The following is a 12,500-nucleotide window of genomic DNA, read 5'->3' as shown; positions in this document are numbered from 1 at the left end:
CTTTCTTCGCTCAGCTTCAGTACAAGCAAGCAAACCACTCTGAAAAAAAAAAAGCCTACAGCACCTGGTATTCCCAGGCGGTCTCCCATCCAGGTACTAACCAGGCCCGACCCTGCTTAACTTCTGAGATCGGACAAGATCAGGTGCTTTCAGGGTGGTATGGCCATAGGCTCTTGGAGCACTGGTTTTGGGCCTCTTAGCTTTCTTCGCTCAGCTTCAGTACAAGCAAGCAAACCACTCTGAAAAAAAAAAAGCCTACAGCACCTGGTATTCCCAGGCGGTCTCCCATCCAGGTACTAACCAGGCCCGACCCTGCTTAACTTCTGAGATCGGACGAGATCAGGTGCTTTCAGGGTGGTATGGCCGTAGGCTCTAGGAGCACTGGTTTTGGGCCTCTTAGCTTTCTTCGCTCAGCTTCAGTACAAGCAAGCAAACCACTCTGAAAAAAAAAAACCTACAGCACCTGGTATTCCCAGGCGGTCTCCCATCCAGGTACTAACCAGGCCCGACCCTGCTTAACTTCTGAGATCGGACGAGATCAGGTGCTTTCAGGGTGGTATGGCCGTAGGCTCTAGGAGCACTGGTTTTGGGCCTCTTAGCTTTCTTCGCTCAGCTTCAGTACAAGCAAGCAAACCACTCTGAAAAAAAAAAAGCCTACAGCACCTGGTATTCCCAGGCGGTCTCCCATCCAGGTACTAACCAGGCCCGACCCTGCTTAACTTCTGAGATCGGACGAGATCAGGTGCTTTCAGGGTGATATGGCCATAGGCTCTATGAGCACTGGTTTTGGGCCTCTTAGCTTTCTTCGCTCAGCTTCAGTGCAAGCAAACCACTCTGAAAAAAAAAAGCCTACAGCACCTGGTATTCCCAGGCGGTCTCCCATCCAGGTACTAACCAGGCCCGACCCTGCTTAACTTCTGAGATCGGACGAGATCAGGTGCTTTCAGGGTGGTATGGCAGTAGGCTCTAGGAGCACTGGTTTTGGGCCTCTTAGCTTTCTTCGCTCAGCTTCAGTACAAGCAAGCAAACCACTCTGAAAAAAAAAAGCCTACAGCACCTGGTATTCCCAGGCGGTCTCCCATCCAGGTACTAACCAGGCCCGACCCTGCTTAACTTCTGAGATCGGACGAGATCAGATGCTTTCAGGGTGGTATGGCCGTAGACTCTAGGAGCATTGGTTTTGGGCCTCTTAGCTTTCTTCGCTCAGCTTCAGTACAAGCAAGCAAACCACTCTGAAAAAAAAAAAGCCTACAGCACCTGGTATTCCCAGGCGGTCTCCCATCCAGGTACTAACCAGGCCCGACCCTGCTTAACTTCTGAGATCGGACGAGATCAGGTGCTTTCAGGGTGGTATGGCCGTAGGCTCTAGGAGCACTGGTTTTGGGCCTCTTAGCTTTCTTCGCTCAGCTTCAGTACAAGCAAGCAAACCACTCTGAAAAAAAAAAAGCCTACAGCACCTGGTTTTCCCAGGCGGTCTCCCATCCAGGTACTAACCAGGCCCGACCCTGCTTAACTTCTGAGATCGGACGAGATCAGGTGCTTTCAGGGTGGTATGGCCATAGGCTCTAGGAGCACTGGTTTTGGGCCTCTTAGCTTTCTTCGCTCAGCTTCAGTACAAGCAAGCAAACCACTCTGAAAAAAAAAAGCCTACAGCACCTGGTATTCCCAGGCGGTCTCCCATCCAGGTACTAACCAGGCTCGACCCTGCTTAACTTCTGAGATCGGACGAGATCAGGTGCTTTCAGGGGGGTACGGCCGTAGGCTCTAGGAGCACTGGTTTTGGGCCTCTTAGCTTTCTTCGCTCAGCTTCAGTACAAGCAAGCAAACCACTCTGAAAAAAAAAAAGCCTACAGCACCTGGTATTCCCAGGCGGTCTCCCATCCAGGTACTAACCAGGCCCGACCCTGCTTAACTTCTGAGATCAGACGAGATCAGGTGCTTTCAGGGTGGTATGGCCGTAGGCTCTAGGAGCACTGGTTTTGGGCCTCTTAGCTTTCTTCGCTCAGCTTCAGTACAAGCAAGCAAACCACTCTGAAAAAAAAAAAGCCTACAGCACCTGGTATTCCCAGGCGGTCTCCCATCCAGGCCCGACCCTGCTTAACTTCTGAGATCGGACGAGATCAGGTGCTTTCAGGGTGGTATGGCCGTAGGCTCTAGGAGCACTGGTTTTGGGCCTCTTACCTTTCTTCGCTCAGCTTCAGTACAAGCAAGCAAACCACTCTGAAAAAAAAAAGCCAACAGCACCTGATATTCCCAGGCGGTCTCCCATCATGGTACTAACCAGGCTCGACCCTGCTTAACTTCTGAGATCGGACGAGATCAGGTGCTTTCAGGGTGGTATGGCCGTAGGCTCTAGGAGCACTGGTTTTGGGCCTCTTAGCTTTCTTCGCTCAGCTTCAGTACAAGCAAGCAAACCACTCTGAAAAAAAAAAAGCCTACAGCACCTGGTATTCCCAGGCGGTCTCCCATCCAGGTACTAACCAGGCCCGACCCTGCTTAACTTCTGAGATCGGACGAGATCAGATGCTTTCAGGGTGGTATGACTGTAGGCTCTAGGAGCACTGGTTTTGGGCCTCTTAGCTTTCTTCGCTCAGCTTCAGTACAAGCAAGCAAACCACTCTGAAAAAAAAAAAGCCTAGAGCACCTGGTATTCCCAGGCGGTCTCCCATCCAGGTACTAACCAGGCCCGACCCTGCTTAACTTCTGAGATCGGATGAGATCAGGTGCTTTCAGGGTGGTATGGCCGTAGGCTCTAGGAGCACTGGTTTTGGGCCTCTTAGCTTTCTTCGCTCAGCTTCAGTACAAGCAAGCAAACCACTCTGAAAAAAAAAAGCCTACAGCACCTGGTATTCCCAGGCGGTCTCCCATCCAGGTACTAACCAGGCCCGACCCTGCTTAACTTCTGAGATCTGACGAGATCAGGTGCTTTCAGGGTGGTATGGCCGTAGGCTCTAGGAGCACTGGTTTTGGGCCTCTTAGCTTTCTTCGCTCAGCTTCAGTACAAGCAAGCAAACCACTCTGAAAAAAAAAAGCCTACAGCACCTGGTATTCCCAGGCGGTCTCCCATCCAGGTACTAACCAGGCCCGACCTTGCTTAACTTCTGAGATCGGACGAGATCAGGTGCTTTCAGGGTGGTATGGCCGTAGGCTCTAGGAGCACTGGTTTTGGGCCTCTTAGCTTTCTTCGCTCAGCTTCAGTACAAGCAAGCAAACCACTCTGAAAAAAAAAAGCCTACAGCACCTGGTATTCCCAGGCGGTCTCCCATCCAGGTACTAACCAGGCCTGACCCTGCTTAACTTCTGAGATCGGACGAGATCAGGTGCTTTCAGGGTGGTATGGCCATAGGCTCTAGGAGCACTGGTTTTGGGCCTCTTAGCTTTCTTCGCTCAGCTTCAGTACAAGCAAGCAAACCACTCTGAAAAAAAAAAGCCTACAGCACCTGGTATTCCCAGGCGGTCTCCCATCCAGGTACTAACCAGGCCCGACCTTGCTTAACTTCTGAGATCGGACGAGATCAGGTGCTTTCAGGGTGGTATGGCCGTAGGCTCTAGGAGCACTGGTTTTGGGCCTCTTAGCTTTCTTCGCTCAGCTTCAGTACAAGCAAGCAAACCACTCTGAAAAAAAAAGCCTACAGCACCTGGTATTCCCAGGCGGTCTCCCATCCAGGTACTAACCAGGCCCCACCCTGCTTAACTTCTGAGATCGGACGAGATCAGGTGCTTTCAGGGTGGTATGGCCGTAGGCTCTAAGAGCGCTGGTTTTGGGCCTCTTAGCTTTCTTCGCTCAGCTTCAGTACAAGCAAGCAAACCACTCTGAAAAAAAAAAGCCTACAGCACCTGGTATTCCCAGGCGGTCTCCCATCCAGGTACTAACCAGGCCCGACCCTGCTTAACTTCTGAGATCGGACGAGATCAGGTGCTTTCAGGGTGGTATGGCCATAGGCTCTAGGAGCACTGGTTTTGGGCCTCTTAGCTTTCTTCGCTCAGCTTCAGTACAAGCAAGCAAACCACTCTGAAAAAAAAAAAGCCTACAGCACCTGGTATTCCCAGGCGGTCTCCCATCCAGGTACTAACCAGGCCCGACCCTGCTTAACTTCTGAGATCGGACGAGATCAGGTGCTTTCAGGGTGGTATGGCCGTAGGCTCTAGGAGCACTGGTTTTGGGCCTCTTAGCTTTCTTCGCTCAGCTTCAGTACAAGCAAGCAAACCACTCTGAAAAAAAAAAACCTACAGCACCTGGTATTCCCAGGCGGTCTCCCATCCAGGTACTAACCAGGCCCGACCCTGCTTAACTTCTGAGATCGGACGAGATCAGGTGCTTTCAGGGTGGTATGGCCGTAGGCTCTAGGAGCACTGGTTTTGGGCCTCTTAGCTTTCTTCGCTCAGCTTCAGTACAAGCAAGCAAACCACTCTGAAAAAAAAAAGCCTACAGCACCTGGTATTCCCAGGCGGTCTCCCATCCAGGTACTAACCAGGCCCGACCCTGCTTAACTTCTGAGATCGGACGAGATCAGGTGCTTTCAGGGTGGTATGGCCGTAGGCTCTAGGAGCACTGGTTTTGGGCCTCTTAGCTTTCTTCGCTCAGCTTCAGTACAAGCAAGCAAACCACTCTGAAAAAAAAAAGCCTACAGCACCTGGTATTCCCAGGCGGTCTCCCATCCAGGTACTAACCAGGCCCGACCCTGCTTAACTTCTGAGATCGGACGAGATCAGGTGCTTTCAGGGTGGTATGGCCGTAGGCTCTAGGAGCACTGGTTTTGGGCCTCTTAGCTTTCTTCGCTCAGCTTCAGTACAAGCAAGCAAACCACTCTGAAAAAAAAAAAAGCCTACAGCACCTGGTATTCCCAGGCGGTCTCCCATCCAGGTACTAACCAGGCCCGACCCTGCTTAACTTCTGAGATCGGACGAGATCAGGTGCTTTCAGGGTGATATGGCCATAGGCTCTATGAGCACTGGTTTTGGGCCTCTTAGCTTTCTTCGCTCAGCTTCAGTACAAGCAAGCAAACCACTCTGAAAAAAAAAAGCCTACAGCACCTGGTTTTCCCAGGCGGTCTCCCATCCAGGTACTAACCAGGCCCGACCCTGCTTAACTTCTGAGATCGGACGAGATCAGGTGCTTTCAGGGTGGTATGGCCATAGGCTCTAGGAGCACTGGTTTTGGGCCTCTTAGCTTTCTTCGCTCAGCTTCAGTACAAGCAAGCAAACCACTCTGAAAAAAAAAGCCTACAGCACCTGATATTCCCAGCCGGTCTCCCATCCAGGTACTAACCAGGCTCGACCCTGCTTAACTTCTGAGATCGGACGAGATCAGGTGCTTTCAGGGTGGTACGGCCGTAGGCTCTAGGAGCACTGGTTTTGGGCCTCTTAGCTTTCTTCGCTCAGCTTCAGTACAAGCAAGCAAACCACTCTGAAAAAAAAAAGCCTACAGCACCTGGCATTCCCAGGCGGTCTCCCATCCAGGTACTAACCAGGCTCGACCCTGCTTAACTTCTGAGATCGGACGAGATCAGGTGCTTTCAGGGGGGTACGGCCGTAGGCTCTAGGAGCACTGGTTTTGGGCCTCTTAGCTTTCTTCGCTCAGCTTCAGTACAAGCAAGCAAACCACTCTGAAAAAAAAAAAGCCTACAGCACCTGGTATTCCCAGGCGGTCTCCCATCCAGGTACTAACCAGGCCCGACCCTGCTTAACTTCTGAGATCAGACGAGATCAGGTGCTTTCAGGGTGGTATGGCCGTAGGCTCTAGGAGCACTGGTTTTGGGCCTCTTAGCTTTCTTCGCTCAGCTTCAGTACAAGCAAGCAAACCACTCTGAAAAAAAAAAAGCCTACAGCACCTGGTATTCCCAGGCGGTCTCCCATCCAGGTACTAACCAGGCCCGACGCTGCTTAACTTCTGAGATCGGACGAGATCAGGTGCTTTCAGGGTGGTATGGCCGTAGGCTCTAGGAGCACTGGTTTTGGGCCTCTTACCTTTCTTCGCTCAGCTTCAGTACAAGCAAGCAAACCACTCTGAAATAAAAAAAGCCAACAGCACCTGATATTCCCAGGCGGTCTCCCATCATGGTACTAACCAGGCTCGACCCTGCTTAACTTCTGAGATCGGACGAGATCAGGTGCTTTCAGGGTGGTATGGCCGTAGGCTCTAGGAGCACTGGTTTTGGGCCTCTTAGCTTTCTTCGCTCAGCTTCAGTACAAGCAAGCAAACCACTCTGAAAAAAAAAAGCCTACAGCACCTGGTATTCCCAGGCGGTCTCCCATCCAGGTACTAACCAGGCCCGACCCTGCTTAACTTCTGAGATCGGACGAGATCAGGTGCTTTCAGGGTGGTATGGCCATAGGCTCTAGGAGCACTGGTTTTGGGCCTCTTAGCTTTCTTCGCTCAGCTTCAGTACAAGCAAGCAAACCACTCTGAAAAAAAAAGCCTACAGCACCTGGTATTCCCAGGCGGTCTCCCATCCAGGTACTAACCAGGCCCGACCTTGCTTAACTTCTGAGATCGGACGAGATCAGGTGCTTTCAGGGTGGTATGGCCGTAGGCTCTAGGAGCACTGGTTTTGGGCCTCTTAGCTTTCTTCGCTCAGCTTCAGTACAAGCAAGCAAACCACTCTGAAAAAAAAAGCCTACAGCACCTGGTATTCCCAGGCGGTCTCCCATCCAGGTACTAACCAGGCCCGACCCTGCTTAACTTCTGAGATCGGACGAGATCAGGTGCTTTCAGGGTGGTATGGCCGTAGGCTCTAAGAGCGCTGGTTTTGGGCCTCTTAGCTTTCTTCGCTCAGCTTCAGTACAAGCAAGCAAACCACTCTGAAAAAAAAAGCCTACAGCACCTGGTATTCCCAGGCGGTCTCCCATCCAGGTACTAACCAGGCCCGACCCTGCTTAACTTCTGAGATCGGACGAGATCAGGTGCTTTCAGGGTGGTATGGCCGTAGGCTCTAGGAGCACTGGTTTTGGGCCTCTTAGCTTTCTTCGCTCAGCTTCAGTACAAGCAAGCAAACCACTCTGAAAAAAAAAAAGCCTACAGCACCTGGTATTCCCAGGCGGTCTCCCATCCAGGTACTAACCAGGCCCGACCCTGCTTAACTTCTGAGATCGGACGAGATCAGGTGCTTTCAGGGTGGTATGGCCGTAGGCTCTAGGAGCACTGGTTTTGGGCCTCTTAGCTTTCTTCGCTCAGCTTCAGTACAAGCAAGCAAACCACTCTGAAAAAAAAGAAAAACCTACAGCACCTGGTATTCCCAGGCGGTCTCCCATCCAGGTACTAACCAGGCCCGACCCTGCTTAACTTCTGAGATCGGACGAGATCAGGTGCTTTCAGGGTGGTATGGCCGTAGGCTCTAGGAGCACTGGTTTTGGGCCTCTTAGCTTTCTTCGCTCAGCTTCAGTACAAGCAAGCAAACCACTCTGAAAAAAAAAAGCCTACAGCACCTGGTATTCCCAGGCGGTCTCCCATCCAGGTACTAACCAGGCCCGACCCTGCTTAACTTCTGAGATCGGACGAGATCAGGTGCTTTCAGGGTGGTATGGCCGTAGGCTCTAGGAGCACTGGTTTTGGGCCTCTTAGCTTTCTTCGCTCAGCTTCAGTACAAGCAAGCAAACCACTCTGAAAAAAAAAAGCCTACAGCACCTGGTATTCCCAGGCGGTCTCCCATCCAGGTACTAACCAGGCCCGACCCTGCTTAACTTCTGAGATCGGACGAGATCAGGTGCTTTCAGGGTGGTATGGCCGTAGGCTCTAGGAGCACTGGTTTTGGGCCTCTTAGCTTTCTTCGCTCAGCTTCAGTACAAGCAAGCAAACCACTCTGAAAAAAAAAAAAGCCTACAGCACCTGGTATTCCCAGGCGGTCTCCCATCCAGGTACTAACCAGGCCAGACCCTGCTTAACTTCTGAGATCGGACGAGATCAGGTGCTTTCAGGGTGATATGGCCATAGGCTCTATGAGCACTGGTTTTGGGCCCCTTAGCTTTCTTCGCTCAGCTTCAGTACAAGCAAGCAAACCACTCTGAAAAAAAAAAGCCTACAGCACCTGGTATTCCCAGGCGGTCTCCCATCCAGGTACTAACCAGGCCCGACCCTGCTTAACTTCTGAGATCGGACGAGATCAGGTTGCTTTCAGGGTGGTATGGCCGTAGGCTCTAGGAGCACTGGTTTTGGGCCTCTTAGCTTTCTTCGCTCAGCTTCAGTACAAGCAAGCAAACCACTCTGAATAAAAAAAAAGCCTACAGCACCTGGTATTCCCAGGCGGTCTCCCATCCAGGTACTAACCAGGCCCGACCCTGCTTAACTTCTGAGATCGGACGAGATCAGGTGCTTTCAGGGTGGTATGGCCGTAGGCTCTAGGAGCACTGGTTTTGGGCCTCTTAGCTTTCTTCGCTCAGCTTCAGTACAAGCAAGCAAACCACTCTGAAAAAAAAAAGCCTACAGCACCTGGTATTCCCAGGCGGTCTCCCATCCAAGTACTAACCAGGCCCGACCCTGCTTAACTTCTGAGATCGGACGAGATCAGGTGCTTTCAGGGTGGTATGGCCGTAGGCTCTAGGAGCACTGGTTTTGGGCCTCTTAGCTTTCTTCGCTCAGCTTCAGTGCAAGCAAACCACTCTGAACAAAAAAAAACCTACAGCACCTGGTATTCCCAGGCGGTCTCCCATCCAGGTACTAACCAGGCCTGACCCTGCTTAACTTCTGAGATCGGACGAGATCAGGTGCTTTCAGGGTGGTATGGCCGTAGGCTCTAGGAGCACTGGTTTTGGGCCTCTTAGCTTTCTTCGCTCAGCTTCAGTACAAGCAAGCAAACCACTCTGAAAAAAAAAAGCCTACAGCACCTGGTATTCCCAGGCGGTCTCCCATCCAGGTACTAACCAGGCCCGACCCTGCTTAACTTCTGAGATCGGACGAGATCAGGTGCTTTCAGGGTGGTATGGCCGTAGGCTCTAGGAGCACTGGTTTTGGGCCTCTTAGCTTTCTTCGCTCAGCTTCAGTACAAGCAAGCAAACCACTCTGAAAAAAAAAGCCTACAGCACCTGGTATTCCCAGGCGGTCTCCCATCCAGGTACTAACCAGGCCCGACCCTGCTTAACTTCTGAGATCGGACGAGATCAGGTGCTTTCAGGGTGGTACGGCCGTAGGCTCTAGGAGCACTGGTTTTGGGCCTCTTAGCTTTCTTCGCTCAGCTTCAGTACAAGCAAGCAAACCACTCTGAAAAAAAAAAGCCTACAGCACCTGGTATTCCCAGGCGGTCTCCCATCCAGGTACTAACCAGGCCCGACCCTGCTTAACTTCTGAGATCGGACGAGATCAGGTGCTTTCAGGGTGGTATGGCCATAGGCTTTAGGAGCACTGGTTTTGGGCCTCTTAGCTTTCTTCGCTCAGCTTCAGTACAAGCAAGCAAACCACTCTGAAAAAAAAAAAGCCTACAGCACCTGGTATTCCCAGGCGGTCTCCCATCCAGGTACTAACCAGGCCCGACCCTGCTTAACTTCTGAGATCGGACGAGATCAGGTGCTTTCAGGGTGGTATGGCCGTAGGCTCTAGGAGCACTGGTTTTGGGCCTCTTAGCTTTCTTCGCTCAGCTTCAGTACAAGCAAGCAAACCACTCTGAAAAATAAAAAGCCTACAGCACCTGGTATTCCCAGCCGGTCTCCCATCCAGGTACTAACCAGGCCCGACCCTGCTTAACTTCTGAGATCGGACGAGATCAGGTGCTTTCAGGGTGGTATGGCCGTAGGCTCTAGGAGCACTGGTTTTGGGCCTCTTAGCTTTCTTCGCTCAGCTTCAGTACAAGCAAGCAAACCACTCTGAAAAAAAAAAGCCTACAGCACCTGGTATTCCCAGGCGGTCTCCCATCCAGGTACTAACCAGGCCCGACCCTGCTTAACTTCTGAGATCGGACGAGATCAGGTGCTTTCAGGGTGGTATGGCCGTAGGCTCTAAGAGCACTGGTTTTGGGCCTCTTAGCTTTCTTCGCTCAGCTTCAGTACAAGCAAGCAAACCACTCTGAAAAAAAAAAGCCTACAGCACCTGGTATTCCCAGGCGGTCTCCCATCCAGGTACTAACCAGGCCCGACCCTGCTTAACTTCTGAGATCGGACGAGATCAGGTGCTTTCAGGGTGGTATGGCCGTAGGCTCTAGGAGCACTGGTTTTGGGCCTCTTAGCTTTCTTCGCTCAGCTTCAGTACAAGCAAGCAAACCACTCTGAAAAAAAAAGCCTACAGCACCTGGTATTCCCAGGCGGTCTCCCATCCAGGTACTAACCAGGCCCGACCCTGCTTAACTTCTGAGATCGGACGAGATCAGGTGCTTTCAGGGTGGTATGGCCGTAGGCTCTAGGAGCACTGGTTTTGGGCCTCTTAGCTTTCTTCGCTCAGCTTCAGTACAAGCAAGCAAACCACTCTGAAAAAAAAAAGCCTACAGGACCTGGTATTCCCAGGCGGTCTCCCATCCAGGTACTAACCAGGCCCGACCCTGCTTAACTTCTGAGATCGGACGAGATCAGGTGCTTTCAGGGTGGTATGGCCGTAGGCTCTAGAAGCATTGGTTTTGGGCCTCTTAGCTTTCTTCGCTCAGCTTCAGTACAAGCAAGCAAACCACTCTGAAAAAAAAAAGCCTACAGCACCTGGTATTCCCAGGCGGTCTCCCATCCAGGTACTAACCAGGCCCGACCCTGCTTAACTTCTGAGATCGGACGAGATCAGGTGCTTTCAGGGTGGTATGGCCGTAGGCTCTAGGAGCACTGGTTTTGGGCCTCTTAGCTTTCTTCGCTCAGCTTCAGTACAAGCAAGCAAACCACTCTGAAAAAAAAGCCTACAGCACCTGGTATTCCCAGGCGGTCTCCCATCCAGGTACTAACCAGGCCCGACCCTGCTTAACTTCTGAGATCGGACGAGATCAGGTGCTTTCAGGGTGGTATGGCCGTAGGCTCTAGGAGCACTGGTTTTGGGCCTCTTAGCTTTCTTCGCTCAGCTTCAGTACAAGCAAGCAAACCACTCTGAAAAAAAAAGCCTACAGCACCTGGTATTCCCAGGCGGTCTCCCATCCAGGTACTAACCAGGCCCGACCCTGCTTAACTTCTGAGATCGGACGAGATCAGGTGCTTTCAGGGTGGTATGGCCGTAGGCTCTAGGAGCACTGGTTTTGGGCCTCTTAGCTTTCTTCGCTCAGCTTCAGTACAAGCAAGCAAACCACTCTGAAAAAAAAAAGCCTACAGCACCTGGTATTCCCAGGCGGTCTCCCATCCAGGTACTAACCAGGCCCGACCCTGCTTAACTTCTGAGATCGGACGAGATCAGGTGCTTTCAGGGTGGTATGGCCGTAGGCTCTAGGAGCACTGGTTTTGGGCCTCTTAGCTTTCTTCGCTCAGCTTCAGTACAAGCAAGCAAACCACTCTGAAAAAAAAAAGCCTACATCACCTGGTATTCCCAGGCGGTCTCCCATCCAGGTACTAACCAGGCCCGACCCTGCTTAACTTCTGAGATCGGACGAGATCAGGTGCTTTCAGGGTGGTATGGCCGTAGGCTCTAGGAGCACTGGTTTTGGGCCTCTTAGCTTTCTTCGCTCAGCTTCAGTACAAGCAAGCAAACCACTCTGGAAAAAAAAAGCCTACAGCACCTGGTATTCCCAGGCGGTCTCCCATCCAGGTACTAACCAGGCCCGACCCTGCTTAACTTCTGAGATCGGACGAGATCAGGTGCTTTCAGGGTGGTATGGCCGTAGGCTCTAGGAGCACTGGTTTTGGGCCTCTTAGCTTTCTTCGCTCAGCTTCAGTACAAGCAAGCAAACCACTCTGGAAAAAAAAAGCCTACAGCACCTGGTATTCCCAGGCGGTCTCCCATCCAGGTACTAACCAGGCCCGACCCTGCTTAACTTCTGAGATCGGACGAGATCAGGTGCTTTCAGGGTGGTATGGCCGTAGGCTCTAGGAGCACTGGTTTTGGGCCTCTTAGCTTTCTTCGCTCAGCTTCAGTACAAGCAAGCAAACCACTCTGAAAAAAAAAAGCCTACAGCACCTGGTATTCCCAGGCGGTCTCCCATCCAGGTACTAACCAGGCCCGACCCTGCTTAACTTCTGAGATCGGACGAGATCAGGTGCTTTCAGGGTGGTATGGCCGTAGGCTCTAGGAGCACTGGTTTTGGGCCTCTTAGCTTTCTTCGCTCAGCTTCAGTACAAGCAAGCAAACCACTCTGAAAAAAAAAAGCCTACAGCACCTGGTATTCCCAGGCGGTCTCCCATCCAGGTACTAACCAGGCCCGACCCTGCTTAACTTCTGAGATCGGACGAGATCAGGTGCTTTCAGGGTGGTATGGCCATAGGCTCTAGGAGCACTGGTTTTGGGCCTCTTAGCTTTCTTCGCTCAGCTTCAGTACAAGCAAGCAAACCACTCTGAAAAAAAAAAGCCTACAGCACCTGGTATTCCCAGGCGGTCTCCCATCCAGGTACTAACCAGGCCCGACCCTGCTTAACTTCTGAGATCGGACGAGATCAGGTGCTTTCAGGGTGGTATGGCG

General features: G+C 51.9%; 62 non-coding genes and 1 pseudogene across 62 annotated transcripts in view; all 63 read right to left on the bottom strand.

The window, feature by feature from the left end:
- Positions 1-52: 52 nt before the first annotated feature.
- LOC147659821 (5S ribosomal RNA) lies at positions 53-171 on the bottom strand. The gene has a single exon (XR_015306661.1). It is a non-coding gene; the product is annotated as a 5S ribosomal RNA (ribosomal RNA).
- An 81-nt stretch (positions 172-252) lies between these two features.
- On the bottom strand, positions 253-371 carry LOC147659820 (5S ribosomal RNA). Its single transcript, XR_015306712.1, has one exon. It is a non-coding gene; the product is annotated as a 5S ribosomal RNA (ribosomal RNA).
- An 80-nt stretch (positions 372-451) lies between these two features.
- Positions 452-570, bottom strand: LOC147659819 (5S ribosomal RNA). The gene has a single exon (XR_015306577.1). It is a non-coding gene; the product is annotated as a 5S ribosomal RNA (ribosomal RNA).
- Positions 571-651: 81 nt separating this feature from the next.
- On the bottom strand, positions 652-770 carry LOC147659818 (5S ribosomal RNA). Its single transcript, XR_015306622.1, has one exon. It is a non-coding gene; the product is annotated as a 5S ribosomal RNA (ribosomal RNA).
- Positions 771-846: 76 nt separating this feature from the next.
- Positions 847-965, bottom strand: LOC147659817 (5S ribosomal RNA). Its single transcript, XR_015306625.1, has one exon. It is a non-coding gene; the product is annotated as a 5S ribosomal RNA (ribosomal RNA).
- Positions 966-1,045: 80 nt separating this feature from the next.
- On the bottom strand, positions 1,046-1,164 carry LOC147659816 (5S ribosomal RNA). Its single transcript, XR_015306658.1, has one exon. It is a non-coding gene; the product is annotated as a 5S ribosomal RNA (ribosomal RNA).
- An 81-nt stretch (positions 1,165-1,245) lies between these two features.
- On the bottom strand, positions 1,246-1,364 carry LOC147659815 (5S ribosomal RNA). Its single transcript, XR_015306701.1, has one exon. It is a non-coding gene; the product is annotated as a 5S ribosomal RNA (ribosomal RNA).
- Positions 1,365-1,445: 81 nt separating this feature from the next.
- On the bottom strand, positions 1,446-1,564 carry LOC147659814 (5S ribosomal RNA). The gene has a single exon (XR_015306544.1). It is a non-coding gene; the product is annotated as a 5S ribosomal RNA (ribosomal RNA).
- Positions 1,565-1,644: 80 nt separating this feature from the next.
- On the bottom strand, positions 1,645-1,763 carry LOC147659813 (5S ribosomal RNA). The gene has a single exon (XR_015306721.1). It is a non-coding gene; the product is annotated as a 5S ribosomal RNA (ribosomal RNA).
- Positions 1,764-1,844: 81 nt separating this feature from the next.
- On the bottom strand, positions 1,845-1,963 carry LOC147659812 (5S ribosomal RNA). The gene has a single exon (XR_015306560.1). It is a non-coding gene; the product is annotated as a 5S ribosomal RNA (ribosomal RNA).
- An 81-nt stretch (positions 1,964-2,044) lies between these two features.
- Positions 2,045-2,152, bottom strand: LOC147659811 (5S ribosomal RNA; annotated as a pseudogene).
- Positions 2,153-2,232: 80 nt separating this feature from the next.
- Positions 2,233-2,351, bottom strand: LOC147659810 (5S ribosomal RNA). The gene has a single exon (XR_015306720.1). It is a non-coding gene; the product is annotated as a 5S ribosomal RNA (ribosomal RNA).
- An 81-nt stretch (positions 2,352-2,432) lies between these two features.
- LOC147659809 (5S ribosomal RNA) lies at positions 2,433-2,551 on the bottom strand. The gene has a single exon (XR_015306669.1). It is a non-coding gene; the product is annotated as a 5S ribosomal RNA (ribosomal RNA).
- Positions 2,552-2,632: 81 nt separating this feature from the next.
- On the bottom strand, positions 2,633-2,751 carry LOC147659808 (5S ribosomal RNA). The gene has a single exon (XR_015306666.1). It is a non-coding gene; the product is annotated as a 5S ribosomal RNA (ribosomal RNA).
- An 80-nt stretch (positions 2,752-2,831) lies between these two features.
- LOC147659807 (5S ribosomal RNA) lies at positions 2,832-2,950 on the bottom strand. Its single transcript, XR_015306570.1, has one exon. It is a non-coding gene; the product is annotated as a 5S ribosomal RNA (ribosomal RNA).
- Positions 2,951-3,030: 80 nt separating this feature from the next.
- LOC147659806 (5S ribosomal RNA) lies at positions 3,031-3,149 on the bottom strand. The gene has a single exon (XR_015306616.1). It is a non-coding gene; the product is annotated as a 5S ribosomal RNA (ribosomal RNA).
- Positions 3,150-3,229: 80 nt separating this feature from the next.
- Positions 3,230-3,348, bottom strand: LOC147659805 (5S ribosomal RNA). Its single transcript, XR_015306667.1, has one exon. It is a non-coding gene; the product is annotated as a 5S ribosomal RNA (ribosomal RNA).
- An 80-nt stretch (positions 3,349-3,428) lies between these two features.
- Positions 3,429-3,547, bottom strand: LOC147659804 (5S ribosomal RNA). The gene has a single exon (XR_015306615.1). It is a non-coding gene; the product is annotated as a 5S ribosomal RNA (ribosomal RNA).
- A 79-nt stretch (positions 3,548-3,626) lies between these two features.
- Positions 3,627-3,745, bottom strand: LOC147659803 (5S ribosomal RNA). Its single transcript, XR_015306537.1, has one exon. It is a non-coding gene; the product is annotated as a 5S ribosomal RNA (ribosomal RNA).
- Positions 3,746-3,825: 80 nt separating this feature from the next.
- Positions 3,826-3,944, bottom strand: LOC147659802 (5S ribosomal RNA). Its single transcript, XR_015306553.1, has one exon. It is a non-coding gene; the product is annotated as a 5S ribosomal RNA (ribosomal RNA).
- An 81-nt stretch (positions 3,945-4,025) lies between these two features.
- On the bottom strand, positions 4,026-4,144 carry LOC147659801 (5S ribosomal RNA). Its single transcript, XR_015306690.1, has one exon. It is a non-coding gene; the product is annotated as a 5S ribosomal RNA (ribosomal RNA).
- Positions 4,145-4,224: 80 nt separating this feature from the next.
- LOC147659800 (5S ribosomal RNA) lies at positions 4,225-4,343 on the bottom strand. The gene has a single exon (XR_015306576.1). It is a non-coding gene; the product is annotated as a 5S ribosomal RNA (ribosomal RNA).
- An 80-nt stretch (positions 4,344-4,423) lies between these two features.
- LOC147659799 (5S ribosomal RNA) lies at positions 4,424-4,542 on the bottom strand. Its single transcript, XR_015306679.1, has one exon. It is a non-coding gene; the product is annotated as a 5S ribosomal RNA (ribosomal RNA).
- An 80-nt stretch (positions 4,543-4,622) lies between these two features.
- On the bottom strand, positions 4,623-4,741 carry LOC147659798 (5S ribosomal RNA). Its single transcript, XR_015306668.1, has one exon. It is a non-coding gene; the product is annotated as a 5S ribosomal RNA (ribosomal RNA).
- Positions 4,742-4,823: 82 nt separating this feature from the next.
- LOC147659797 (5S ribosomal RNA) lies at positions 4,824-4,942 on the bottom strand. The gene has a single exon (XR_015306621.1). It is a non-coding gene; the product is annotated as a 5S ribosomal RNA (ribosomal RNA).
- Positions 4,943-5,022: 80 nt separating this feature from the next.
- Positions 5,023-5,141, bottom strand: LOC147659796 (5S ribosomal RNA). Its single transcript, XR_015306543.1, has one exon. It is a non-coding gene; the product is annotated as a 5S ribosomal RNA (ribosomal RNA).
- Positions 5,142-5,220: 79 nt separating this feature from the next.
- On the bottom strand, positions 5,221-5,339 carry LOC147659795 (5S ribosomal RNA). The gene has a single exon (XR_015306731.1). It is a non-coding gene; the product is annotated as a 5S ribosomal RNA (ribosomal RNA).
- Positions 5,340-5,419: 80 nt separating this feature from the next.
- Positions 5,420-5,538, bottom strand: LOC147659794 (5S ribosomal RNA). The gene has a single exon (XR_015306729.1). It is a non-coding gene; the product is annotated as a 5S ribosomal RNA (ribosomal RNA).
- An 81-nt stretch (positions 5,539-5,619) lies between these two features.
- Positions 5,620-5,738, bottom strand: LOC147659793 (5S ribosomal RNA). Its single transcript, XR_015306559.1, has one exon. It is a non-coding gene; the product is annotated as a 5S ribosomal RNA (ribosomal RNA).
- An 81-nt stretch (positions 5,739-5,819) lies between these two features.
- On the bottom strand, positions 5,820-5,938 carry LOC147659792 (5S ribosomal RNA). Its single transcript, XR_015306638.1, has one exon. It is a non-coding gene; the product is annotated as a 5S ribosomal RNA (ribosomal RNA).
- Positions 5,939-6,019: 81 nt separating this feature from the next.
- LOC147659791 (5S ribosomal RNA) lies at positions 6,020-6,138 on the bottom strand. The gene has a single exon (XR_015306719.1). It is a non-coding gene; the product is annotated as a 5S ribosomal RNA (ribosomal RNA).
- An 80-nt stretch (positions 6,139-6,218) lies between these two features.
- Positions 6,219-6,337, bottom strand: LOC147659790 (5S ribosomal RNA). Its single transcript, XR_015306552.1, has one exon. It is a non-coding gene; the product is annotated as a 5S ribosomal RNA (ribosomal RNA).
- A 79-nt stretch (positions 6,338-6,416) lies between these two features.
- Positions 6,417-6,535, bottom strand: LOC147659789 (5S ribosomal RNA). The gene has a single exon (XR_015306614.1). It is a non-coding gene; the product is annotated as a 5S ribosomal RNA (ribosomal RNA).
- A 79-nt stretch (positions 6,536-6,614) lies between these two features.
- On the bottom strand, positions 6,615-6,733 carry LOC147659788 (5S ribosomal RNA). The gene has a single exon (XR_015306657.1). It is a non-coding gene; the product is annotated as a 5S ribosomal RNA (ribosomal RNA).
- Positions 6,734-6,812: 79 nt separating this feature from the next.
- On the bottom strand, positions 6,813-6,931 carry LOC147659787 (5S ribosomal RNA). The gene has a single exon (XR_015306646.1). It is a non-coding gene; the product is annotated as a 5S ribosomal RNA (ribosomal RNA).
- An 81-nt stretch (positions 6,932-7,012) lies between these two features.
- Positions 7,013-7,131, bottom strand: LOC147659786 (5S ribosomal RNA). Its single transcript, XR_015306635.1, has one exon. It is a non-coding gene; the product is annotated as a 5S ribosomal RNA (ribosomal RNA).
- Positions 7,132-7,214: 83 nt separating this feature from the next.
- LOC147659785 (5S ribosomal RNA) lies at positions 7,215-7,333 on the bottom strand. Its single transcript, XR_015306575.1, has one exon. It is a non-coding gene; the product is annotated as a 5S ribosomal RNA (ribosomal RNA).
- An 80-nt stretch (positions 7,334-7,413) lies between these two features.
- Positions 7,414-7,532, bottom strand: LOC147659784 (5S ribosomal RNA). The gene has a single exon (XR_015306624.1). It is a non-coding gene; the product is annotated as a 5S ribosomal RNA (ribosomal RNA).
- An 80-nt stretch (positions 7,533-7,612) lies between these two features.
- Positions 7,613-7,731, bottom strand: LOC147659783 (5S ribosomal RNA). The gene has a single exon (XR_015306613.1). It is a non-coding gene; the product is annotated as a 5S ribosomal RNA (ribosomal RNA).
- Positions 7,732-7,813: 82 nt separating this feature from the next.
- Positions 7,814-7,932, bottom strand: LOC147659782 (5S ribosomal RNA). Its single transcript, XR_015306717.1, has one exon. It is a non-coding gene; the product is annotated as a 5S ribosomal RNA (ribosomal RNA).
- Positions 7,933-8,012: 80 nt separating this feature from the next.
- On the bottom strand, positions 8,013-8,132 carry LOC147659781 (5S ribosomal RNA). Its single transcript, XR_015306694.1, has one exon. It is a non-coding gene; the product is annotated as a 5S ribosomal RNA (ribosomal RNA).
- Positions 8,133-8,214: 82 nt separating this feature from the next.
- LOC147659780 (5S ribosomal RNA) lies at positions 8,215-8,333 on the bottom strand. Its single transcript, XR_015306601.1, has one exon. It is a non-coding gene; the product is annotated as a 5S ribosomal RNA (ribosomal RNA).
- Positions 8,334-8,413: 80 nt separating this feature from the next.
- On the bottom strand, positions 8,414-8,532 carry LOC147659779 (5S ribosomal RNA). Its single transcript, XR_015306783.1, has one exon. It is a non-coding gene; the product is annotated as a 5S ribosomal RNA (ribosomal RNA).
- Positions 8,533-8,609: 77 nt separating this feature from the next.
- Positions 8,610-8,728, bottom strand: LOC147659778 (5S ribosomal RNA). Its single transcript, XR_015306680.1, has one exon. It is a non-coding gene; the product is annotated as a 5S ribosomal RNA (ribosomal RNA).
- An 80-nt stretch (positions 8,729-8,808) lies between these two features.
- Positions 8,809-8,927, bottom strand: LOC147659777 (5S ribosomal RNA). The gene has a single exon (XR_015306590.1). It is a non-coding gene; the product is annotated as a 5S ribosomal RNA (ribosomal RNA).
- A 79-nt stretch (positions 8,928-9,006) lies between these two features.
- LOC147659776 (5S ribosomal RNA) lies at positions 9,007-9,125 on the bottom strand. The gene has a single exon (XR_015306609.1). It is a non-coding gene; the product is annotated as a 5S ribosomal RNA (ribosomal RNA).
- Positions 9,126-9,205: 80 nt separating this feature from the next.
- On the bottom strand, positions 9,206-9,324 carry LOC147659775 (5S ribosomal RNA). Its single transcript, XR_015306551.1, has one exon. It is a non-coding gene; the product is annotated as a 5S ribosomal RNA (ribosomal RNA).
- An 81-nt stretch (positions 9,325-9,405) lies between these two features.
- Positions 9,406-9,524, bottom strand: LOC147659774 (5S ribosomal RNA). The gene has a single exon (XR_015306579.1). It is a non-coding gene; the product is annotated as a 5S ribosomal RNA (ribosomal RNA).
- An 81-nt stretch (positions 9,525-9,605) lies between these two features.
- LOC147659773 (5S ribosomal RNA) lies at positions 9,606-9,724 on the bottom strand. Its single transcript, XR_015306587.1, has one exon. It is a non-coding gene; the product is annotated as a 5S ribosomal RNA (ribosomal RNA).
- An 80-nt stretch (positions 9,725-9,804) lies between these two features.
- On the bottom strand, positions 9,805-9,923 carry LOC147659772 (5S ribosomal RNA). Its single transcript, XR_015306568.1, has one exon. It is a non-coding gene; the product is annotated as a 5S ribosomal RNA (ribosomal RNA).
- An 80-nt stretch (positions 9,924-10,003) lies between these two features.
- On the bottom strand, positions 10,004-10,122 carry LOC147659771 (5S ribosomal RNA). Its single transcript, XR_015306557.1, has one exon. It is a non-coding gene; the product is annotated as a 5S ribosomal RNA (ribosomal RNA).
- A 79-nt stretch (positions 10,123-10,201) lies between these two features.
- On the bottom strand, positions 10,202-10,320 carry LOC147659770 (5S ribosomal RNA). Its single transcript, XR_015306546.1, has one exon. It is a non-coding gene; the product is annotated as a 5S ribosomal RNA (ribosomal RNA).
- Positions 10,321-10,400: 80 nt separating this feature from the next.
- On the bottom strand, positions 10,401-10,519 carry LOC147659769 (5S ribosomal RNA). Its single transcript, XR_015306656.1, has one exon. It is a non-coding gene; the product is annotated as a 5S ribosomal RNA (ribosomal RNA).
- Positions 10,520-10,599: 80 nt separating this feature from the next.
- On the bottom strand, positions 10,600-10,718 carry LOC147659768 (5S ribosomal RNA). The gene has a single exon (XR_015306535.1). It is a non-coding gene; the product is annotated as a 5S ribosomal RNA (ribosomal RNA).
- Positions 10,719-10,796: 78 nt separating this feature from the next.
- Positions 10,797-10,915, bottom strand: LOC147659767 (5S ribosomal RNA). Its single transcript, XR_015306524.1, has one exon. It is a non-coding gene; the product is annotated as a 5S ribosomal RNA (ribosomal RNA).
- Positions 10,916-10,994: 79 nt separating this feature from the next.
- LOC147659766 (5S ribosomal RNA) lies at positions 10,995-11,113 on the bottom strand. Its single transcript, XR_015306513.1, has one exon. It is a non-coding gene; the product is annotated as a 5S ribosomal RNA (ribosomal RNA).
- An 80-nt stretch (positions 11,114-11,193) lies between these two features.
- On the bottom strand, positions 11,194-11,312 carry LOC147659765 (5S ribosomal RNA). Its single transcript, XR_015306502.1, has one exon. It is a non-coding gene; the product is annotated as a 5S ribosomal RNA (ribosomal RNA).
- An 80-nt stretch (positions 11,313-11,392) lies between these two features.
- On the bottom strand, positions 11,393-11,511 carry LOC147659764 (5S ribosomal RNA). Its single transcript, XR_015306677.1, has one exon. It is a non-coding gene; the product is annotated as a 5S ribosomal RNA (ribosomal RNA).
- Positions 11,512-11,591: 80 nt separating this feature from the next.
- On the bottom strand, positions 11,592-11,710 carry LOC147659763 (5S ribosomal RNA). The gene has a single exon (XR_015306490.1). It is a non-coding gene; the product is annotated as a 5S ribosomal RNA (ribosomal RNA).
- Positions 11,711-11,790: 80 nt separating this feature from the next.
- On the bottom strand, positions 11,791-11,909 carry LOC147659762 (5S ribosomal RNA). The gene has a single exon (XR_015306479.1). It is a non-coding gene; the product is annotated as a 5S ribosomal RNA (ribosomal RNA).
- An 80-nt stretch (positions 11,910-11,989) lies between these two features.
- Positions 11,990-12,108, bottom strand: LOC147659761 (5S ribosomal RNA). The gene has a single exon (XR_015306468.1). It is a non-coding gene; the product is annotated as a 5S ribosomal RNA (ribosomal RNA).
- Positions 12,109-12,188: 80 nt separating this feature from the next.
- LOC147659760 (5S ribosomal RNA) lies at positions 12,189-12,307 on the bottom strand. The gene has a single exon (XR_015306550.1). It is a non-coding gene; the product is annotated as a 5S ribosomal RNA (ribosomal RNA).
- Positions 12,308-12,387: 80 nt separating this feature from the next.
- LOC147659759 (5S ribosomal RNA) overlaps positions 12,388-12,500 on the bottom strand; it is a 119-nt gene continuing 6 nt past the window's right edge. The window contains exon 1 of the ribosomal RNA XR_015306663.1: positions 12,388-12,500. This exon is cut by the window's right edge and continues 6 nt beyond it. This is a non-coding gene — a ribosomal RNA (5S ribosomal RNA).

The sequence above is a fragment of the Lissotriton vulgaris genome, unplaced genomic scaffold, assembly GCF_964263255.1.
Source record: "Lissotriton vulgaris unplaced genomic scaffold, aLisVul1.2 SCAFFOLD_3657, whole genome shotgun sequence".
Classification (NCBI taxonomy): Eukaryota; Metazoa; Chordata; class Amphibia; order Caudata; family Salamandridae; genus Lissotriton; species Lissotriton vulgaris.
This window is presented reverse-complemented; position numbering and strand designations above follow the sequence as displayed.